Genomic DNA, 22,862 nt, shown 5'->3' with positions numbered 1-22,862 from the left:
GGAAGTGTGAGGTAAGCCCAATTGTGTAAGGTGTACAAGGTAAGGTAAAATCTCTTCCAGTGAAGAGGAGATGGGATGCATATTAGCCCTGTGGCACCTATTGCAAAATATTTTCCACTTTAAGAGATATGTAGTACATACTCTCTGCCATTGCTCTGGCTAGTATCTACCTGCAATCCAATGGAATGTTTAGATGTACAATTCGTGGAAATCAGGAGCCAGGCGGATAACCGGAGAGGAGGAGTGCTGCCCCTGGTGGGGGAGGGGAGAGACCTATCGACAGAGGACAAAGGCAGGATGGACAGGGCTATAAAGAGAATTATCAAAGCTGAAACTGAGTACCGTACCATTCACTTCCAAATTAACAAACTGTAGCGATGTTTGTGGTTTAACATGAGAGCAGCTATGGGGGTAGAGTGGAGTTAGGGACACTGCCTATGTATCATGCGTTGTAAAATGTGATCATGTGATTGTATATTTCTTGCTACACCTGAAGCTTGTTGTAGAGTGTCAATCCTTTGAAAATCAACAAAGATTATTATAAAGAAGATTACAATATACTATTAATAGGGGTTTTAAGTACAATTCTTCAGACACCAAACCTGACATTCCCACCTACTCCCAATTGAAAGTTATCACTTATGGAATGTGATATGGTAACCCAATGTATTCCTATGGGAGAAGTAACCTTGCAGTATGAATTTAACATTTTTTCACTACCAGGACATGTTAAAGTTAAAAGTATATGTCCAACTTTTTGATTGCACTGCACCCTGCCCTCTGGGCTGTTTGGGGCCTATCCTATTTATTTATTTAGTGTATCTTATATAGCGCACGGCTACCCCAACGAGGTGTCCTGGCGCTCGTTGTATGTGAGTATGTTGATTGCTGACTCTTGATGGAATTTAACAGAATAAAAATGTTTTTACAGCTTTTCGAAAAGGAAGTTCTTCTTGGATCAGTCGGATAGGTAGGGGGAGGTTGTTCCATAGAGTGGTGGCACCTACTTGAAACGTTCTTCCACCTGAACGTACCTTTTTAAATTTAGGGATGACAAGAAAATTCTTTGAGCTAGAGCGAAGAAGTCTGGTGTTGCTGTAGGGGCGAAGGGAAGAGGAGAGATATGCAGAGCCCTTGCCCCTTACAGCTCGATGTGTCAGAGTCAGGGCCTTGAATTCTGCTCTTTGTTTGATCGGGAGCCAATGGAGGCGCCGTCTGTGGGGGGAGATGTGGTTACGCAAGGAGATGCCACAGACCAAACGGACTGCGGCATTCTGAACCATCTGAAGGCGATGGTAAAGGCCAGAGGAGAGTCCTATATAGAGGCCATTGGCATAATCCAAATGGGATGTGATCAGTGCCTGAATGATTGTTCTTCTGGTGTTATTAGGTAAAAAGTGAATACATTTTTTGATCATTCTGATTTTCGAAAAACATGCAGCCGATACCATTTGAATTTGTTTATCAAATGAGAGACGGGTATCCCATCTGACTCCAAGATTCTTCACAGATTCTTTGGGTAAAGGGGGTGTGTTTAATTCATGGGGCCACCAAAGATTATAGTTAGGCTGTGGGGTTTTAGGTTTAAACCTATAATAACTGATAAAACCCCACTGAAAGAAAAATAGCCCTCACCGGTGAAAACATATAAACACTGAAAAAACACCTGCACAACCAGTAACTAAATGCCATTCAAAGAAAGGAAAAAGAAAGTGAAAGAGTCATTTTGTTCTTACTGAAGGGGTCAATAAAATGTAACTGCTATACAAGCTAGCAGTAAGAAAGACTGGCTAACATTATTCTGCTTGAATTTTGTTCCTTAGGGATGCCACTAAAATATTGTTTCTTCTTCCTTTTACTTTTTTCAGTTTTATGGCCTTTGGTCTAAAGATGCAGGGTTTAGTTTCACGTTTTAGGTTTGGTTTAATTATTTTATAAACTGTAGAGAATCAGGACATATCAAACTCACATTTGATATTTTGGCTGCATTTGATTCTTTCACTGATAGGTAAAATAGCAATGTTTCATAAAAATCTTTCCTAATATATGTCATCACATTTTCCCATATATAGAATGGGTAAAAACCCTTAATACATCAGACCATAGTTTCTAGTGGGTCAGTATTGATAAAAGGTGAATTGCCAACATCTCCGGCTTTAAACATTAAATTTAAGGTATAGTGACAAGTATATATATCACCAATCATCTGGCATAGTGGTGAAAACGTGACCCCAGACTTTTGGAAAACATGGAACGCAGTGTCACTTGTTATGCTCTGCAAAAAAGGTTATTTTCAAGTTCAACAAAGATTGGAGTGATATTGTTTGTATTTGTAATGATTCAGCGTCGTATATAAAAAATTTGTGTGATGACCTGTCAAAATTGATACCCGAGCTGAAGTGATTCCCTGTAGGAGATCCTTGCCACTTGCTAGATGGTATGCTGAAAGCATCTTTACAATCTGCAGAGTTAATGAGGGATGCTATTGACTTTTTAGTCCATTCTGATGCACTGTTTTCTTACGCCCAGGAACTAAAACGCAAATATTTATCATTTCGTGCTTGATGTGGCATCAAAGAAAGAGTCATCCAAACTGTGCCCCTTAGCTGACGGTTCTCAGCCCAAGGAGCTATGAATGCTGAGAGGGCCTTTTCACAGAAGTTTACATAGGAAGGGAAGCGCGAGTGCACATGACCAAAGACTCACTGAAGAAGTATTGTATGGTGTACTACAATAGGATTCATTTGCAAAAATCTCATTGGACCTCATATACACTATACGTACACTGTCTATATACCATGTCCTTTCAGTGCAGAAAGCAAGCAATGATAAAAGCAAAACGTTCTATAAACACCGGAAAAACACTTTTTCTGTTGTTTTTAGTGGCGTGAAAATGTGTAACCACTAATAACAACTGTTTTTTAAGATATTGATAACACTGAAAAAACCCCACCAGAATTTACCAAAAATAGAAACTGAAAACAGGACAGCCTAATTATAGTCAAGGGGGGAGGCTTGGTAGAAGAAGAGGACCTCAGTTTTACCGGCATTAAGCCGAAGAAAATTGTCGTCCATCCAACTAGCTATGTTGTTAAGGCAATTCTTTAGCGGGTCGAAGGTGGACTGGTTAGGATTATTGTAGGCAAACAATAGCTGAATGTCATCAGCATAAGAAGTAGATTTTATACCTGATTGGGCGATGATCTCTGCTAATGGGGAAAAATAAACATTAAATAGAAGAGGGCTAAGTGAGGAGCCCTGTGGGACTCCCCACTTCAAGGGGCGATCAGCCGAGGTGAAAGGAGGGGTGAAGACCGCTTGAGTTCGGTTTTTTTAAAAAGGAAGTGAGCCATTCCAGTGCCTTACCTTGAATGCCCTTAGATTGAAGTCGGTCAAGGAGGACTGAGTGGGAGACGGTATCGAATGCTGCCGACAAGTCGAGCAGCACCAATACCGCTCTAGATCCTTCATCCAGTCTCCATTTTACAGAGTCAGCCATTTCTATTAATGCCGACTCAGTGCTATGACCGGTTCTAAACCCATGTTGGGACTTATGAAAGGAGCCGTTGGATTCAAGGAAGTCCGCTAGTTGTTGATGGGCTAGTTTTTCAAGTACCTTTGCGGGTGCAGGTAACAGCGAGATTGGTCTGTAATTAGATGGTTCGTTGGGATCGGCATTGGGTTTTTTAAGGATAGGAACCAGACGGGCATGCTTCCAGGAGTCAGGAAAGGTACCTGTCCGGAATGAATCATTCCAAATCTCATTAAGAAATGGATTAAGAAGCGGGGCCAGAGAATTGTAGTATTTGGCCGGCCAGGGATCTGTGGGAGACCCTGACTTACATTTAGACAGTTCTGTCAAAGAGCGTTCAAGGGGGATTTCTGTGAAATTAGTAAAAACAGGGGAGGAAACTGAATTGACTTGGCTGTTGTGAATGGACTGGGGGGATTTTTTGTCAGAAGATGTTTTGTCTGGAGAGATATCAGGGGTAAAAACTAAGTTGACTGAGCTGTTATCAGTGGGCAGTGGAGATTTTTTGTCTGGGAAGGAGGCATAAATGGTGGCGATCTTGTCCTCAAAGTAGTCCGAGAGGCGGTCACAGAGAGATTGGGACGCTGGGGATTGACGTTTAAGGGCCATAGGATCAGTAAAGGCTCTAACGGTGTTAAAGATTTCTCGGGATGAGCCCTGGGCTCGGTTAATTTTCTCTTCCAGATATACTCTCTTGTGCTCGATTATCTTTTTTCTATAATCTTTAAGAGCTGATTTGTAAAGTAGTTTATTGTCCAAGGAATATGTTTGTCTCCAACATCTCTCCAAGATTTTACAGGCTGATTTGCATTTACGCAACTCGTCAGAATACCAGGGTGCAGAAGGAACAGCTCGGAAAGTTTTAATAGGTTTGATAGGAGCAATAATATTTATAGCCGAGGAAATTCTATTGTTGAGGTCGGTTAACCTAGCCTCAAGGTCTTGAGTTTCTGTTGGGGCAGTCGGGTCAGGTGAGCCGTTACGCTGTCAAGAGTTATCTTGCTCCAGTTACGGCCTTCTGTTTTGGCCGGCAGTCTAGGTGTGTCCTGATGTTGTAAAGAGAAAGAAAAAGGGACAAAGAAATGGTCTGACCAGATCACCGGGTATGGTTCGCTGATACAAATATCTGTCAGATTTGAACAAATTAGGTCAAGGATATGGCCCGCCTTGTGAGTAGGGGTAGATACCAGTTGATTCATGCCCCCATCAGAGAGAGTGGACAAAAAGTTTGTAATAGTTTGATCGTGAATATTGTCTGCATGAAGATTGAAGTCGCCTATCAAGGTGAAATTCGAGTAACGAGAACAGGCCTGGAGGGCATAATCCAAAAGTAGTGGGAAATGCATAAGTTTACATTTGGGGGGACAATAGACCAAGAGGCCTGAACAGGTGATGTTAGCAGCTAGTTGGATACAAAATGGTAATGCCTCAATAGAACCAATTTGGGCAAAAGGGAACGTTGAGATGGTCCATTGCGATCTATAGATTATTGCAACCCCATCTCCTGTGTTAGGGCTCTGTCTATTAGCACATAGTATGCTGTAATCTGAGGGGACAGCTAGGTTCAGAGCGGGATTGGATTCATCTCCCAACCAAGTCTCGGTTAAAAAAAGGAGATCCCATTTATCGTCCTCAAGGGTTTGCGCAATGTCTAGGGAGTGTTTGACTAGGGAACGGCAGTTAATTAGGCCCGCCTTAATGTTAATGATTTTACTAGTTAAAGGGGGTAGGTTAGGTGCCTGATAGAAGGGGGATTGTTTCAAAAGATTATAAGCACACTTTACATCACTACAGTGGGTAAAAGGGGGGGCGTGGGAATTGTTATTGAGAGAAGTTGCATGCAAAAAGTTGCAGCGAATAGGGTTAAAACCTAGCAATTGTTCCCTATTGTAGGTGATGGGGTTACGAACGAAACCGAGAGGGTAATCAACCGTCGAGGCCGCGAGATGGTCGCAGACGGGCAGGACTCTGGCACGACTCCGGCGCAGATCTGGCGCGTCCGCTGACAGCGTCCGCTGCGCGGAGCCATGCCCTACCCTTTATATACCGGCCTATCAAGTGCCTGTGAAGGCTACCCCACTCAAAGATGGCCGCGCTGGAAATTCGGCCCGCCCAGGACACCGCAAACTCAGCGTCAAAGTCGGCTGAAGTTGGAGAGAGTCTTGGGTACGGGGGGAAATGCTTATAAATCAAGCGTGGAGCAAAGGGAGGAAAAAGCTATCGCTTCTTAGTCAAGCGAAGGAGATCACATTAGGGTACAAGTGCAATATGTTAAGCTTCGTAATCAAGCGCAGAACGAGTGAGTTTAAAATGCTGAAATAATGCAGCAGATAAAAGCGTGCAAAACAACAAATAAATCAAAGTAAAGAGCACAAAGTACAGCAACCTCCCGGGTTCCGCCTCAGGAGGGGGTATCACACACAACAAGTTAGAGAACCTATCACAGGGTGTCCTTATATACTGGCCTATCAAGTGCCTGTGAAGGCTTCCCCACTCAAAGATGGCCGCGCTGGAAATTCGGCCCGCCCAGGACACCGCAAACTCAGCGTCAAAGTCGGCTGAAGTTGGAGAGAGTCTTGGGTACGGGGGGAAACGCTTATAAATCAAGCGTGGAGCAAAGGGAGGAAAAATCTATCGCTTCTTAGTCAAGCGAAGGAGATCACATTAGGGTACAAGTGCAATATGTTAAGCTTCGTAATCAAGCGCAGAACGAGTGAGTTTAAAATGCTGAAATAATGCAGCAGATAAAAGCGTGCAAAATAACAAATAAATCAAAGTAAAGAGCACAAAGTACAGCAACCTCCCGGCTTCCGCCTCAGGAGGGGGTATCCTAGGAGTGGCTTAAATGTATTACAATGAAGGTTCAGGCCTGGCAAAATGTTTATTTTGCCAGGTGGAAATGGCAGTTTAAAACTGTACACACAGACTCATTGCCAGTACCGAGGCATGTTTAAAGGGCTACTTAAGTGGGTGGCACAATTAGTGCTGCAGGCCAACTAGTAGCATTAGATATACAGTCTCTGGGTGGATCACTGACATAATATCAATGCATACAATATAGAAAGACAAGAATATCGGAAATTAAATATCAATAAAAAAATATCGAATTCCTATACTTAACTAGGAAAACCACAAATATTGAGCACACAAATATCATTGTTAAAAATATTGATTTTTACCTATATTCAAAACTCAAATATCAGAAAGAAAAATATAATTACCTTTAAATAAACGTATATTATGTCAATATTATTAATACAATATCAACTACACTATTATTGCCAGAATAATTATATAACCATTAATACATTTATATAAATAACACTTTTTTTTACATTAAACAATTACTTAAAATAAACCCAAAACATTTGATATATACATTTAAATTAATTAAAAATATTTCACATCAGCGAAATATTTACCATTCACCCCTAATAAATTATATAGCTAAAATATTAACAATACAACCCACAAAAATTTGCATTAACTACAAACATCTGAATAGCAACGTAAATATTAACATATATAAATATATATATATGGGGGGCGTGACTAGCTGCCTAAGATGGCAGTCGGATCTCGATAGAGCTCCGGAGCCTCGGGAGGAATCAATCCTCCTACACCTCCATCCATGCGCTGCTAACACCGGGGAAAAATACGTACCGGTGAGCTGTGGTCCCCTATGTTTCTGGACAACTTTGTGGACCTCTGGGGCGGAACTTTCGGGGAGTTTGGCGGATCGGCCTGTCTGCTGCTGGGATCGGGTGGGCTTGCGTATGGCATGAGCAGCCTGGCGCCTTGCTACCCAGCGGCTCCCCCATGACTTGAGAGACGCTGCAACCGGATCCGCGATCTTGCCCGGCCTTGAGGTGCGTGTCTCGCTCGGATGGGGCTTCGGCGCTGGGACCTGCAGGCGGGCTCTGTTTCGGGAGTACCGCGCGCAGGCCCGGACTGGCCGTTGTGGGCACCGGGCAATCCCCCGGTCGGCTGCAAGGGTGGGGGCCGGTTTTGGGCCCTGGGGGCCGTTTTTGTTGTAGAGCCGGTTTTGCAGCATAGCTGCAAAATCGGCCCTGTAACAAAATCTGCTAAAAAGCGGCCCTGGCAAAGCGCTCGCCCGCCCGGGGGGCGGGGGGGCCGGCCGAGCACTTTGCCAGGGCCGGTTTTGGTTCCCAGTCCGGCCCTGACCGCGCGGGGGGGCATGTGGTGAGGCTCGGAGGATGCCTGGGAGGACCTGATGTGCCCCCGCTCTGAACCGGGCATGGTGGGGGAGCGACAAAGGCCCCCTGGGGACACCAGAATACGTCAGAGGCGATTGTGGGCGTGAGTCATCACGGCCAACTTACGGACTCCCTCGGGTCTCCCAGTCCTGTGCTGCTGGCCCCCTCCCCCCTTCTCCATGATAGCGCAAACTGCTGGTGAATGTGGCCTGCCTACGATAGCGGAGACACTTCCCTGACCAGACTGTGCTGGCTGGTTTGTGTGAGGGGCAAACAGACACAAGAGAGGACTGTGATTGTGCCAGGACATAGCTGGGATTCCTTCACGCTCTTTTCCCTTAGCTGCTCTGGACCCAATTATTGCTCCTTTGTGATCACACTGCTGCATTGGGCCCGGGACGGTATTTTTTTTTTCTTCTCTCTCTCCTGCATGGCCACGGGGTGGGCCGGGCCACACGCTGCTGCTGCTGCCTCACCGTGGGGCTTCATGGGAGGCTCCCAGGGCCCCTCCCCGAACCTTGTGGATCTCTGCACCTGAGCGGGGGGACATGGTGGTCTGAAGACAGGCGGTCCGACACAGCTGCTTGGCCTATCTGGGACATTGCCTGACCACATGTGACTTGTATGCCCGTTGTGGACTACGCGAGCCTCTCCTGCCCCTTGGTACGCAGGATGAGTTCTCCGGTGAGACACCCTCAACTGCGCACCTCTTAGAAGGTCCCCTCATTTGCCCCTTTCTGTGGAGCCTCCTTAGTAGTTGAGAACTTTGATATAGGTGCAGACCTACTGGAGTGTCATGTACACGGTGTTACACGGTGACCCCACGCTTTTTCCTGGACGACATCTCTGCGAAAGGGGACCTGGCTACATGTAGATGTCCTGCGTCTGGGACACTACGGCGGGGTCGGAGTGAAGCGGCGCGGGGTGGGCCCATCTCCTCCATTTGTTGCCCTGTCTGCCTGCCCTGAGAGGCCTTAGCCCATCATAACCTAGGCCAGTAGCGACAACACATGTGCAGACACTGGGCCAAAACATCGGATGGGCAGCGGGAGACGGGCGCCCCTCTTGCTGTCTCGGTGTCCCTGGGCCGGCCTCCTTTACCGGGTAAACCATCTATGGAATCTACAGAGGGCACACCGGATAAATAGGACCTTATACTAAAGGAAATTCGCGACTCCAGAGCAGCATTGGAATCACAGATTGGCTCACTTAACTCAGGTCTCACTTTACTGAGGGCGGATCACTGCAAAATGGCTGCCTCTGCTAAGGAACATGGTCAAGCACTTGAAGACGTGGACCCGAAAATAACTGCAAATACCACCGCCATCCATCAATTACAAGAACAGGTGACTGGCCTTCTGGACCGGGTGGAAGACGCAGAAGGCAGGAACAGGCGCAAAAACATACACGTAGTTGGCCTGCCGGAACGCAGTGAGGGTACCAGAGCCGCAGAATTCATGGGAGTCTGGTTCAGGGACAACGTGGCGCCGTAGGGACTGTCACCGTACTTCTGTGTGGAGCCGGCTCATAGGATACCAGCAGGGGCGCCCAGGCCCGGAGCGCCGCCTCGCCCCTGATAGTTAAAATCCTGAATGATAGAGACCGGGACTTACTACTTCAAAAGGCGAGGGAGAAGGCGCTGATCCAATATGAGAACCATCGCATATCGCTGTACCCAGATTATACGGTTATGGTCCAAAGGCAGAGGTCGTCATATCAGGCAGTGAAAAAGAGTCTCCAGAAAGCATACTCTCAAATACGCCCTCCTATATCCAGCTAGACTGAAAGTCATACATGATAAGAAAACTCACTTCTTTGAAAGTCCGGCGGATGCGGAGGAATAGCTGGAGGTCCTGGGTCTGGACTCGAGCCAAGGCAGCCGGTCGGACAAAGCATTGCAGGGCTCCGATGGCCGATGGAGTATAGGACATCGGCATACACAGAATTCTACTCAGACCAAAGGCGGCAGTGGACCGTCGCGTGCACAACAAAAACTTGACCAGGAGGGAGCTCTTGCTATTGCTGAGACGTTTCGGGAGGACCCTACCAGGATCCACACAGACACGGAGGATAACACTATTCACTCAGACTCGGAACATAGCATCAACCTATTCCCTACCATTCCACCTCGTGCAGCAGATGATATACTGGACAACTGAGACCTGTCATTGGCGAGAAAGGGCCCCTGGATGGCCTTGTGGTGGTTTGAATTTTCACCCGGCAGACTCTGACTCTGGGCCCCTGAGATCCATGTATCGTTTTACAAGTGAAGATTAGTAATGTAACTAACTGTATTTTACACTCTTCGTATGTACAATATAGGCTGATCATTTGTAGAGTCACTACTGAGGGTTGACCCCCGCGTCCGAAGGGATTTGCTGATATTTTCTAGTGGGGCCGACCACAGTCTACACCAGTGTACCCATACGATAGGGATGGCTTGGACATATTCAATGACACATCCCCCCCCTGGGTTCCGTGGAGCCGTCGTGGCTCTGACTCCAATAAGGACAAGAACATGATAAATGGCAGCGACCCCCCTATGAGCGTACGCACCATTATTCATTTTGTGATTATGTTAAATTGTTGTTGGGCTCAGCATAGTTCCAGCGCTGCGCCATGTTTAGTTAGTGTTACGGGAATAAGAGCCTCCTGGTCGATTTCAGTAACCCAGCTCTACTTTCTACGGAGGTATACCCAAGATATCACTCTATGCACAGAACCTTTAATACCTTTGGGTCTTATACCATACTGACATAGAATGTACGGGGGTTGGGGGCTATTCAGAAAAGACACCGGGTACATGTCTACTTACTGAGACGCAATGCCCACATAGTCTTCTTACAGGAGTCCCACCTGACCGAATCAGAATCACAGAAAACATGTAAAAAATGGAGTGGTCAGATGTACTCTACTAATTATTCAGCATTTGCTAGAGGTACGGCCATATGGTTACGTCACGGGGTTCCATTTACCGAACTGGAACGCTGATTTGACGAGCAGGGACGATATGTACTACTTAAGGGCACACTAAACGGCTCCCTGGTGATTCTTGGCAGCATCTACGCCCCTAATTTTGATCAGGATCAATTCTTAATCCGCTTAAGCGCGGCCCTGGCCGACTGGGATGGCATCCCGTGGATACTGGGAGGTGATTGGAATACGGTCCTCGACACAAACTTAGATAGATCCCATCTTCCCCTCCATGGCACACATGCCCGTAGACTTGCCACTATATTCAACACCTGGGCGCTATATGATGCATGGCGACACATACAACCTACACATAAAGAATACTCTTTTTACTCTCCCGTCCATAGTCTCCATAGCAAAATAGATAGAGTCTTATGCTCCCCCTCCATTGTCGCCCAAATTAGTCAGTCTACTTATCTGGCAAAGACTTTCTCAGACCATAATCCTCTAGAGCTCACACTTACATAGGAAAATATACCTGCTCCGGTACCTCCCTGGAACCTACACCCGCAATTGTTGGAGGACGCTCCGTTCAAATCATCACTCTCCAACACAATCACAATTTACTTAGCAAAAAATTGGAACACTACCTCGTCTCACTTAATAGAATGGGACGCATTGAAAGTGGTAGTACGGGGCGCATCGATAGGACAGATTGTGGGGGCCCGACAGGAGACACATCAACGCTTGCTTAGAGTCGAACACCAAATACCTACATTAGAACATGAGGCCGTGACAGACCCAGACAAAAAAACAGCTATGCAAAAGGCCCATATCGACCATGCAGAGACTTTGGAAACTTTACGGACTATCGATTATAGAGCATACATGCAACGAAAACACTCAGAGGCGGATAGAACAGGGACACAACTAGCCCGCCTAGTGCGAGACAGACCAGACACACCGGTAATTACGCAAATTCGAAAGCCTGATGGCAGTATGGCCCATACACAACAGGAGATAAATCTGGCCTTCTGTACACATCTTAGTACCATATACACGGCGCCCACAATGTTTGGGGACGCTTTAATCACAGACTTTTTGCAGGACCTTACTTTTCCGGTTCTCCCAGATGATATTCAAAAAGAAATAAATGGTCCCATTACACAATCAGAAATCCGAATTGTGATTAAAGGACTGAATCGTAATAAAGCACCCGGACTTGACGGGTTACCTATCGAATTCTATCTTGCGTATGCTGACATTAGTGCCAACACTGGAGACAGTATATAGAACTGCTCTAGAAACTGGCCACCTACCCCAATCTACCATGCAGGCTTTGGTTACCTTGATACCCAAGCCGGGCCATGACTGTCTTGACATGTCTAATTATAGACCTCTCTCCCTATTGGTGACAGAATACCAGATCCTGAGCAAGGCCCTCGCTAACCGTATAAAACCCTACCTTATACACTCATACACAGGGATCAATGCGGGTTCCTGACAAACCGTAGTACATCCCATTACACGAGACGTCTTCATTATGTCATGACGGCTACCCCCCCCCCCGCATATCAGTCTACGGGATGCTTGGAATTGGACCTCAGTCAGGCCTTTGATACCCTTTCCTGGGATTTTATGTTCGCGACCCTTCAACGGTTTGGTTTTCCAGATACCTATCTTAAATGGGTGCGTCTATTGTATACTTTCCCCACGGCGAGGGCCCGAACGAGCAGACATGTTTTGCGTCAATATACTATCCACAGGGGCACCAGACAGTGGTGCCCGTTGTCCCCCTTATTATTCGTTCTCGCTTTAGAGCCCCTGGCAATATCGTTCCGGCACTCAGCAGACCGGCTCGGGATCCCTATTGACGGTGAAACTCATCTCATCTCAATTTATGCAGACGATATTCTGCTGTACTTACGCGACCTGACCAGTGACACTGCTCCCCTCCCACATATCTTCACCCAGTTTGAAAGTGTCTCTCCCTGCTGACATACAATTTGGCGTCTACACTTTGCCGATAGCCCCCACTACCTTCAAATATTTAGGAATCCAGGTCTACCGCACACAGCCCGATCAAATTGAAGGCAACTTAAGGAAGGCCATAAAAGCTCTCCGGAATAGTGTGGCTTTTTGGACCTCGTTGCCCTTGTCAGTCATGGAACGCATTGCCATCTCAAAGATGGTACTGCTTCTGCGTCTCCTATATTACTTTGTGAATTTGCCCATTGTGATCCCTCAGTCTATTTTTACCACCTTGAATACTATACTCGTGGAGCTTATGTGGGGGAAAGGCCGTAGGAGAGTAAGTTTGCAGAAACTCCAGTTAGACACTCGATGTGGGGGTTTAGGGGTTCCTGACCTCAGGGCGTTCTACTACACCAGCCAACTCCAATGGCTTTCCTATTGGACTGCTGGTAGGCATTTACATGAGATAGGATACTCACCCAGGGACTTGGATCGAGGAGCGCTACATGCCCTGCTCTTACCTAAAGCTAAGATCCCTACTGACAGCCCGCCCCTCCTGAAACAGCATTATTGTGCTGGAGGAAAGCACAGTCATATACCTCTACAACAGCTCCATTTTCGGCAAACATTCCCCTACTGGGTATTCCCACACCACAGGGCAGAATTTCAGGGGACAGGATCCGTGGCTGGGTGGAGAATGGTATGGAGGACATTGGGGCCTTTTTTGGGGTTGGAACCCTGCTGAACCACTAATTTTTTGTACAAGCCACAGGTGCACCTGCACACTTATACCTATTGCATGCCACGGTCTCCCATTACATTAAAAACACCTGGGCCTTGCAACATACTGAACCCCCACAGCATACCCTGGTTCACCTCTTACATTATATGGGGAATGGGGGTCACTTGGTCAGATGGCTCTATACAGGTGTTCGCACACATGCCGCAGTAACACTTCTATCCCTTAGAGCAAAATGGTCCGAAGACTCCGGTATGGAAATCTTGGACAAGGCCTGGAAGTGCCTGCTGGAACACCCCAAGAGAGTGTCCCATAACTCTAGATTAAAGTTTATACAGACCATGGTCTTACACAGATCATACCTCTCCCCACAGCGGATCCACCGGATGTTTCCTGAGGCTCCCCAACATTGTCCCTATTGTAAGGGAGACGAGGCTGACTTCCTACACATGCTATGGTCATGCCCTCGCATTCGGGACTATTGGGATAGTGTGCGGAGTTGTCTGGAGGAGATCACACACATTCCCATTACGGATAACGTTCTAGACTGTCTCATGGGGCTTCCTAGACGTTCAAGTAAAGTCAAGGTACAATTGAGATTTCTAGACCTGGCCCTAGCGCTGGCAATCAGAGCTCTCACTATTAGATGGAAGTCTCCCAGGTGCCCAAAGTTGTCTAGCTGGCAAGATGACATGATACAGATGGGGAAAGCTGTAAGTGTAGCCCTGAGGAAGGAAGAGAAGGGTCTCCGGAAACGACCCATCTCAATGGACTGGGATATCATGCTACTGGAATTTGAACTTCTTGACCCCCTGCCCCTACATGGTACCCCGACGGCATAGTCACTACCCCTCGTCCACATATCTAGAAGCTCCCGAACCCCATACCCCCATACTCAGTAACTTTAGCGACATATAATTCCCTTAGGCACATACTGTTTAGATTCCCCTTAGATACTAATGGCATTTACTTCAGACCAGGAGCTTGGGATGGATGGGTTAGGGTGGGAGAGTATAGTTGGGATTGTTGATTTCAGTTTTAAAAGTAACACTCTGTGTTATAGTGTAAATGTTCGAAGGATAATGCATCACGGTACTTAAAAATGTCGTTTGCACTTTTAAATGATCGCAGATCCTCCGCAACTATAATATCTGTACCAATATGTAATGGTTTTCCACTCTGTATTATTTGCATATGTCCATAACGTTGAGCAAAAAAAAGAAAACGACCGTCTTGTGATAATTTTATGCTGTCAAACTGCTACAGTTTTTTAATAAAGTTTGTTATAATAATAAAATTATGGGCATTTTAAATGGACCTATATGGTGTATTTAAACAATTCCAAGATGGCACGGACTATGACTTCAGTGGGGTTAGTCCTTTGTCACTTTCTATGATTCGTGGAAAAACTTTATTAACATGCCGGTTGCTGTATTTGTGTAATTCACACTGACGAAGGCAGCACGCCGAAACGCGTCTGTGCAAGCCCCCCCGCAAATAAAATCTTGCGTGGTTGACACAAACTCCTCGAGTGCTGTTTTGTTTTCTTTGGCAAAAAGGAAAAGAAGAACTGGAGCGTATATATATATATATATATATATATATATATATATATATATATATATATATATATATATATATATATATATATATATATATACTACTATTATAAAGGAAGAACTTTGAACCCTTGATGCGGCTAAACTCGGGAACCACAGCGCCAATCCACACAGCCGATACACCGTTGTAATCGTCAGGGTGTGCAGATGGTCATAGGCTATATAAACTCAATAAATATACGTTACTTCAAAATTTACCGAAAAAAAGTAGTCCCTTGGAAGAAGCGCCGGCAGCGATGTGCGTGCTGACGTGAGGAGCGCGGGGAGGAGCGGCGTCCAGGAGCGCGAGGAGGACCGGCGGACATGGCACGGGGATGAGCGGCGGACAGGCGGTGAGGAGCGGCGGACAGGCGGTGAGGAGCGGCTGATAGGCGGTGAGGAGCGGCGGACAGGCGGGGAGGAGCGGTGAGCGGCGGATGAGGTAGGTTATTTATTTATTTAGTTAGGAGCGGTGAGCGGCGGAAAAATGAAGCAAAAATGACAATCGTGAGCAAGAGGAAGCAAACGGAGCATTACAAAAGTGAGCCAAACGGTGCGTTACAGGAGGAAAAAGTTACGTGTGCAGGTTACAAAAGCGTACATCATGAGCAAGAGGAAGCAAACGGAGTATTACAAAAGTGAGCCAAACGGTGCATTACAGGAGGAAAAAGTTACGTGTGCAGTTTACAAAAGCGTACAAAGTAAACATAGAGGTATAATACTGCATTACAGGAGGAAAAAGTGACGTGTGCAGGTTACAAAAGCGTACAAAGTAAACATAGAGGTATAATACTGCAATATATGGAGGAAGGCTCCAGTGGACCCACGGACAACGTTGGGGCGGGCGGGGGCCCTGAAGCCTAATTGCTCACGGACAACATCGGGACGGGCTGCTAGTATATATATATATATATATATATATATATATATATATATATATATATATATTACCTACTGGCGGTCGCCAGTAGGTATATATAGTTAGGATTTTTTCTCTATGGGTTTTTTGAAAATTCTATGTCTAATAACTTTGGCGTTTGTGGACGGAATCGGCTGAAATTTTCAGGAAAATGGCACATTTTGTTTCTGAGCAGCCCTTGAAAATTTGGGGGGGGTTCGTCCAGTGGGGGCCGAGAAAAAAGGGGGGTCCCAAAACGTGTTTTTAACATTGAGTTTTCCATAGGGCGGTTGGCCTCACTTTTAGCCCGAACGGCTGAATGGATTTGCACGAAACTTGGCAAAATTGTAGGGACTGGTAGCCCGATGTGCCTTTTGTAGGTCTCAATATATGTGCTCCAGTGGATTTTGAGAAATTAACGTTTTAAAAAAGATATATATCTGTAACAGCGGACCGGTTAGCGCTCTGGTTCGCGGACTTTTCGCGCAACGGAGCTTTGTGAAGCGAAGCTGATTGGTTCTCCGGCGTCTGTCAACATTCCAAACAGTCCGTAGCGGCCGCCATCTTGTCTCTCGGTAGGATCGAGAGACAAGAGGAGGTCAAAACAAAGGGGGAAATAACTATAAGGGGGCATAGTAGATCCTCGCTGACCCCCTAGGTTTGATGTGGAGGTTTTAAAAGGGCCCCGCGGGGCAAAAAAAAACCAAAATAATAATAATCGAACGGCTGAATGGATTTGCACGAAACTTGGCAAAATATTAGGGACTGGTAGCCCGATGTGCCTTTGCTAGGTCTCAATATATGTGCTCCAGTGGATTTTGAGAAATTAACGTTGAAAAAAAGATATATATCTGTAACAGCGCTCCGCTTCGCGTACTTTTCGCGTTACGGAGCTTTGCGAAGCTGATTGGTTCTCCGGCGTCTGTCAACATTCCAAACAGTCCGTAGCGGCCGCCATCTTGTCCCTCGGTAGGATTGAGAGACAAGAGGAGGCCAAAGCGAAGGGGGAAATGACCATAAGGGGGCATAGTAGATCCTTCCTGACCTCTTAGGTTTGATGTACCATTTTGCCAAGTTTGGTGTAATTCCGTTCAGCCATTCAGGCTGTAGACGTATGTAAATGTCCTATGGAAAATTGCATGGGGAAAACACATTTGAAAGTGTTGAAATTTAGAACCAATTAAAATGTTACTTTGGTTTTGTATTTGTGTGTGATGAAAGTTAATTGGTTATGTATATATGTCAAATGAGAGGAAACCACAGCCATTTTGTGATACTACTGTCTGAGGTACATTTGTGAGGAATTTTTGGTGGTGAATTTCTGGTGTTTGATTTACACAGTACTAACACTTCTGCTACTTTTAAAAAGGTGAGTTGTTAATTTGTAAGGGGAACTATGTTGTACACTTGAAGATAATTTGAAAAATGTTTTCTGTTATTTATTTGCTGTCCTTCTGTTATACTAAATACTTGATGAAGTTAGTTTTATATTATGTATTACTAAAAACGATAAATGAAAGTGATTATTTTTTTCTGCAATTTACAGCAAGCAATTTCAAAATAAAATGGCTCACAATGAAGAGACCGTGGCAATTTCTTTTGAATTGTCCACTACATTGATTGAAATTGAGAGCACCAATAATGAAATATTGTCACAAGGAGGACATGACTTGTATGATTCCATTAGATTGATTGAAATGGACAGCACCAAGAATGAAATATTGTCACAAGGAGATGACTTGAATGATTCCACTACATTGATTGAAATTGAGAGCACCAATAATGAAATATTGTCACAAGGAGGAGATGGCTTGTATGATTCCATTAGATTGATTGAAATGGACAGCACCAATAATGAAATATTGTCACAAGGAGGAGATGACTTGAATGATTCCACTACATTGATTGAAATTGAGAGCACCAATAATGAAATATTGTCACGAGGAGATGACTTGAATGATTCCACTACATTGATTGAAATTGACAGCACCAATAATGAAATATTGTCAGAAGGAGGAGATGACTTGAATGATTTTTTTGATCAATCTCTTGATGGCGAATTTATCGAGTGTTTGGAGACCATAGAGTTACAAGAATCATCATTGCAGACTTTTAATGAGGAGATTCCAGATGAGATGATTGAAGAGGAAATTACTGATGAGGACATGTTAGTAGTTGTTTCAAATTTAGAAAATTCTGAAGAATAAATTTATATTTAGAAATCAAAAATTGTTTGAGACATTATTTATTTTTATTTTTAATTTATGAGGTTGTAGCGAAGTGATTGTAGTATAAAATGAGACTTATAGTATAGAGTGCAACATTTTTATGTTACATGGTAAGTTTACTCATATTTACTTCCCTTCTGCCACTATATTATCTCCAATGTGTATTTGACATGTCTTCTTCATCTCCGGCCTCCTTTCTCTCACTGTGTGTCTCCGATGCATCTTATCGCTGGTATTTTGTGTAATTACAGAAGAGAGTAAAATAAAATAGTTCGGAACGTGAAAAGGGGGCAAAGTAGAGTACTCCTCACCCCCTAGGCCTTTTTAGGCGGTCCCAAAAGGATCAGTTTCTGCTTTCCTGAGAGATTATGGTATGAGTTCCATATACCACAATAACTTGCATTACAACATGCAAGATATCTATCTCCTATTACCAACTTTTGGAGATATTCGCGCTAAGCGCGAATATCTCCAAAAAGTAACACCTGCCCTGAGCAGTTCTTAGCCATGTTATCCAATGGGAGGTGGATAACATGGCTAAGAGTATTAGCTCGGTAATGCATGAATATCGCTGAGTTTTTAGCGATATTCATGCATTGCGGCCGTTTATTATCGCATTTGCGATAAACCTTGATAATAGTAAGGTTTATCTTCGATAATTTCTGACGATGCTTAGTGGTAAAAAATTGGTTGGTAAGCATCGTTAGCGATAAATATCGCTTAACTTTGGTAATATGCCCCAACGTCTGTTAACGTTCGATTCGAAGGAAATGAGGAAGTGTTGAAAAACATTGTCTGCGCCATCTTGCCTTTTTTGAAATGCCACACTTTTGTCGTGCACGGCAGCCATTTTAGATGTCTTGACCAGACCCACTCTCTGCACGCTGTCGATTCGTAGCATGGCTCCTCACCCTCGTAAGCATCTCCCCCAGGCACTGGTCACCACCGCTCTCTGTCTTATGCATGGGCAATAAACCTTCCCCCATGTGCGCTGCTCTTCCCTGAGAATCACACTCTGTGCCCGCCCGACACCTCCCTTTCGCCCTATTCACTACCGCACCCTCTGACACTCCTCTTCCTCTGTGTCCGAATGTCCAGGCCGGTCCTAGGCTATCAGCTAGCCCTGCAGATGTAGTTTATGGCCCCAGCTGTAAAGAATCACCCCTCTTCAAAGGAGTTATAGTAGATCAAGGCCCACACCCGATGTGATCCGTCACAGCACACGCGTTCCTACTATCTGAAAACCATCCTGTATTGTGATTGGGGAGAGGACCGAGCCTGAAGCGGAAGATTCCAGGAATGACTCTTTGTACATCAAAGTTTTTACAATTATGTGTCACATTAAAAATATATAGCACTCCAACAAAGTAGTAGGAATATAAAACTTTAATAACATATAAATATATACAACAAAACAAAAACAGTAAAAACATTTAAACAACGAAGAGACCGTGGCAATTTCTTTTTAATTATCCAATAGATTTATTGAAATTGACAGCACCAATAATGAAATATTCTTGTCAGTAGCGGTCTGTTGTGCGAATAGTTCCAAGGCAGCAGAACGCGCTGAAATCTAGATGGCACGAAAGTGATGTCTAGCAAGTTGCCGCCCAGCAAATAACGGCGTGGGGCGCCGCGGGGGTGAGTGAGTCCAGTAGGCACCACAGCTATTCTTACCGGCATTGCAGAATTACTGCTGGGGACAATGCCTGTGCTGTAGCAGGGTCACAGCAGAAACAAAAAGGATTCTGTTGAAGATGTTGTTGGTTTTCAATTTGAAAACAGTTCTGGTGTCAACTGCTATGCTAATGTAGTGGTTAATGTTTTGTTTTCTCTAGAAAATGTAAAAGAGGGGGAGGCAGTCCAAAGTTCCGTTAAAAGGGCAAAGGAAAGGATCGGTGGTTTGAACTATCAGTCAAAAAGGGGAGGGGGTGCAATAATTTTTCCTACCGGGTCACACTGTGCTTTCACCGGAAGTGAGGTCTGCAGGATTGTAGTAATTCAAAGTGAGGCTGGCGCCAGCATGGGAGCGCCGACGTCCCGCGGATACAGTTTCGTCACTCCACGGGCGATCATGGCAGTCATTCCCTATCGGGGGTCGGAGACTCCCGCGGCTCCTCTAGAATCTTCAAGGTCGTGGAGGACTACGGTGGTGGAGTCAACCAGTGACCGGGCCATTTCTTTATGTTGGGCCCGCTCTTGCCAGGTCGACCGCCATTTTGAGAGTTCGGCAGCTACCGGCGATCGCGGGGTCACATGAGCGGACGGGCTCCACCCTGCCGGGCGAGACGTTGCAGCATGGCCACAGTGGAAGAACCGTTATCTAGGTCGTTCCGAAACTGTGCAGCACTGGAGTTGTTAGGATGCCACCGCCTGGAGCGCTGAGGGTGCAGCTGGGAAGCCTCCACCTGGGGAGGCGGGAGAGGCCTGTTCGCACCGTCTCTCCCTCCCAGTGCACCCCACGGCGTCTCGCTTGAGATTTGTTATGGCCGGACCAGGCGATGAGGACGAGGGGGGGTCGGAGGCATGTGCAAGACATCCCCCTCCAGTGTTGTCGCAGCCATTATAAAAGAAAGAAGTGTCCCGTCCGTCTTCGGGCCGGGCTTCCGGTGGATGTCGGCCGGACGCCCCTGGCTCTGGCCCCATGAACGGGTTTCTTGGTTTATCGGCTGCAGCCGGATCCCGTCGGCCTCGGCCCCCCGACCGTTGGTGGTCGGACCGGAAGAGCATGTGGCGGGACTACCTGCAACTCTCAAGGGCCACCGCGGCCGGACTGGGAGAGAGAGGGGAGGGTCGAGGAGACATTCCCCCCCCCTGCAACTGTTCAGCGTTGTAAAGGCAATCCCCTGGCCGGGTCCCGCTGGTCTCGGCCTCTCCTCCGGCTACACCCTACGTTAGGATCTCCTGGCCGAGGCGTGGCAGCAGAACCTGCCTTATATGGGCTGCTCCCGGCTGGGCGTAGCCGGAACCCTGCCCCACCTTGGAAGTTTCCAGAGTGGGGGTGGATGTTCTACTGACTTGCATTTTCCCTAGTCTATCGATTTTTTTGGCGTGGCAGGCGGTGGGACAGCGAGGGGTGATTTGGTTTCTCTTACTGTTTTTCTGGTCTCTCACCACTGGCATATTTTAACGTTTTCTTGTTTCTAGGACATTAATAGGTTTTATCATTACGTTATGTTATCGTTTCTTTGTTCGTTGTTTAATAAAAGTTCATGTTCATCAGTGGCCTACTGATTTTCGTTTTCCTATTTTTTTCTTTCCAGGTTGTTTCATGGTAAAGTTTCTGTTAACAGGATACAGTGATCACTTCGTTATTATTGCATATGTCCTTTTCACTAGGGGTGCTCTCTGGTCGGGCCAGATGACGTATCTCTAGTAAATGGTCCGGGTGAAAAAGGTGCATCAATCAGTGGGGAGTAGATAGGCATGACAGATTACAACGGGGGAGAACGGTCCGCATTACGTACCCTTTCACTACTTGCAAAGATTTTCCTACGTTTATTTGCAAACAGGGAATACCTCCAAAAAGAACTAATTCCCAAACAGTCAATGTTCGGACAATCAATCAATCAATGAGGAATGAAATAGGTACGACGTGTTAAAGGCTTGCGTTACCTACCCTTCACTATCTGCAAAGGGAGATAGAATATTCCTATTCTTCCTCGTTTGCAGGTAGAGAAGATCGTTAAGAGAATTAACTTCGAACAATTCAATGCTCGATTGAAACAATCAACAAGGGGTACTGTGAACACAAATGAACGCCGCTTATATACATACGCATTGCTATTTTCAACAGGTTGTTCCTAATGTTTCTATTTTAGCGAGGTCAAAAGAGATCCCATTAGTGGCCTACTGATTTTGCTCGATTCCTTTTGTTTTTTTACACGATTTTTCGCTATCTGCAAAGACTAAACAGAGTATTGCGACTCTGTGCTTGTTTGTAAATAGAGAATGAACCAAAGAGAACAATCAATCAAATGGAGAGAGAAGCAGGCACGACGGATTACAAAGGGGGAAAGGGCTGCATTAACTACCCTTCACTATCTGCAAAGAGAGAGTACTCCTAATGAAATGAGGGGTGGGGGGCAGCAATCAAAGCAGATCAGTGTGCATAAACACGAAAAAAAAAATTCTTACCACGTACTTGACATTCGACAGCTTATGATATTTGCTATTAAAAAACCATTGAAATTCACTGAAAAAACCATAGGTTATAGACCATATATAGTTAGGAATTAGCATTTACAAAACCTTGAAAATTCACTGAAAAAACCATAGGTTATAGACCATATATAGTTAGGAATTAGCATTTAAAAAACCTTATTTTACTCACACAAAACCATTGAAATTCCATATATAGTTAGTTGCACTAACTATATATTGCGCACCCGCAATCCACTGCTGATGATGTCACATATTACATCATTCATGACATGGTCAGTGACATCACTGATGACATCACTGATGACATCTCAAATGACATCACTGATGACATCTCACTTGACATCAATGATCACATCACTGATGATATCATTCATGTGACAATACAATGCATCTCCTCACATTTTAATATAACCTCTGTTTCACCCAGTGTTAAAAACAGAGTATAATTTTTGAAACCATTGACACACCAATACTAGTTACTACATACGTACTCACTGATTCCTACGTCTACACACACATTCACTCATTCACCCATACAATCATTCATACATACAATCACTCATGTTTACAACACAATCATATGCACTCATACACCTATA

This window comes from Lissotriton helveticus, chromosome 7, assembly GCF_964261635.1.
Source record: "Lissotriton helveticus chromosome 7, aLisHel1.1, whole genome shotgun sequence".
Lineage (NCBI taxonomy): Eukaryota > Metazoa > Chordata > Amphibia > Caudata > Salamandridae > Lissotriton > Lissotriton helveticus.
The sequence above is the reverse complement of the archived record's forward strand: the minus strand, read 5'-3'. Positions refer to the sequence as shown.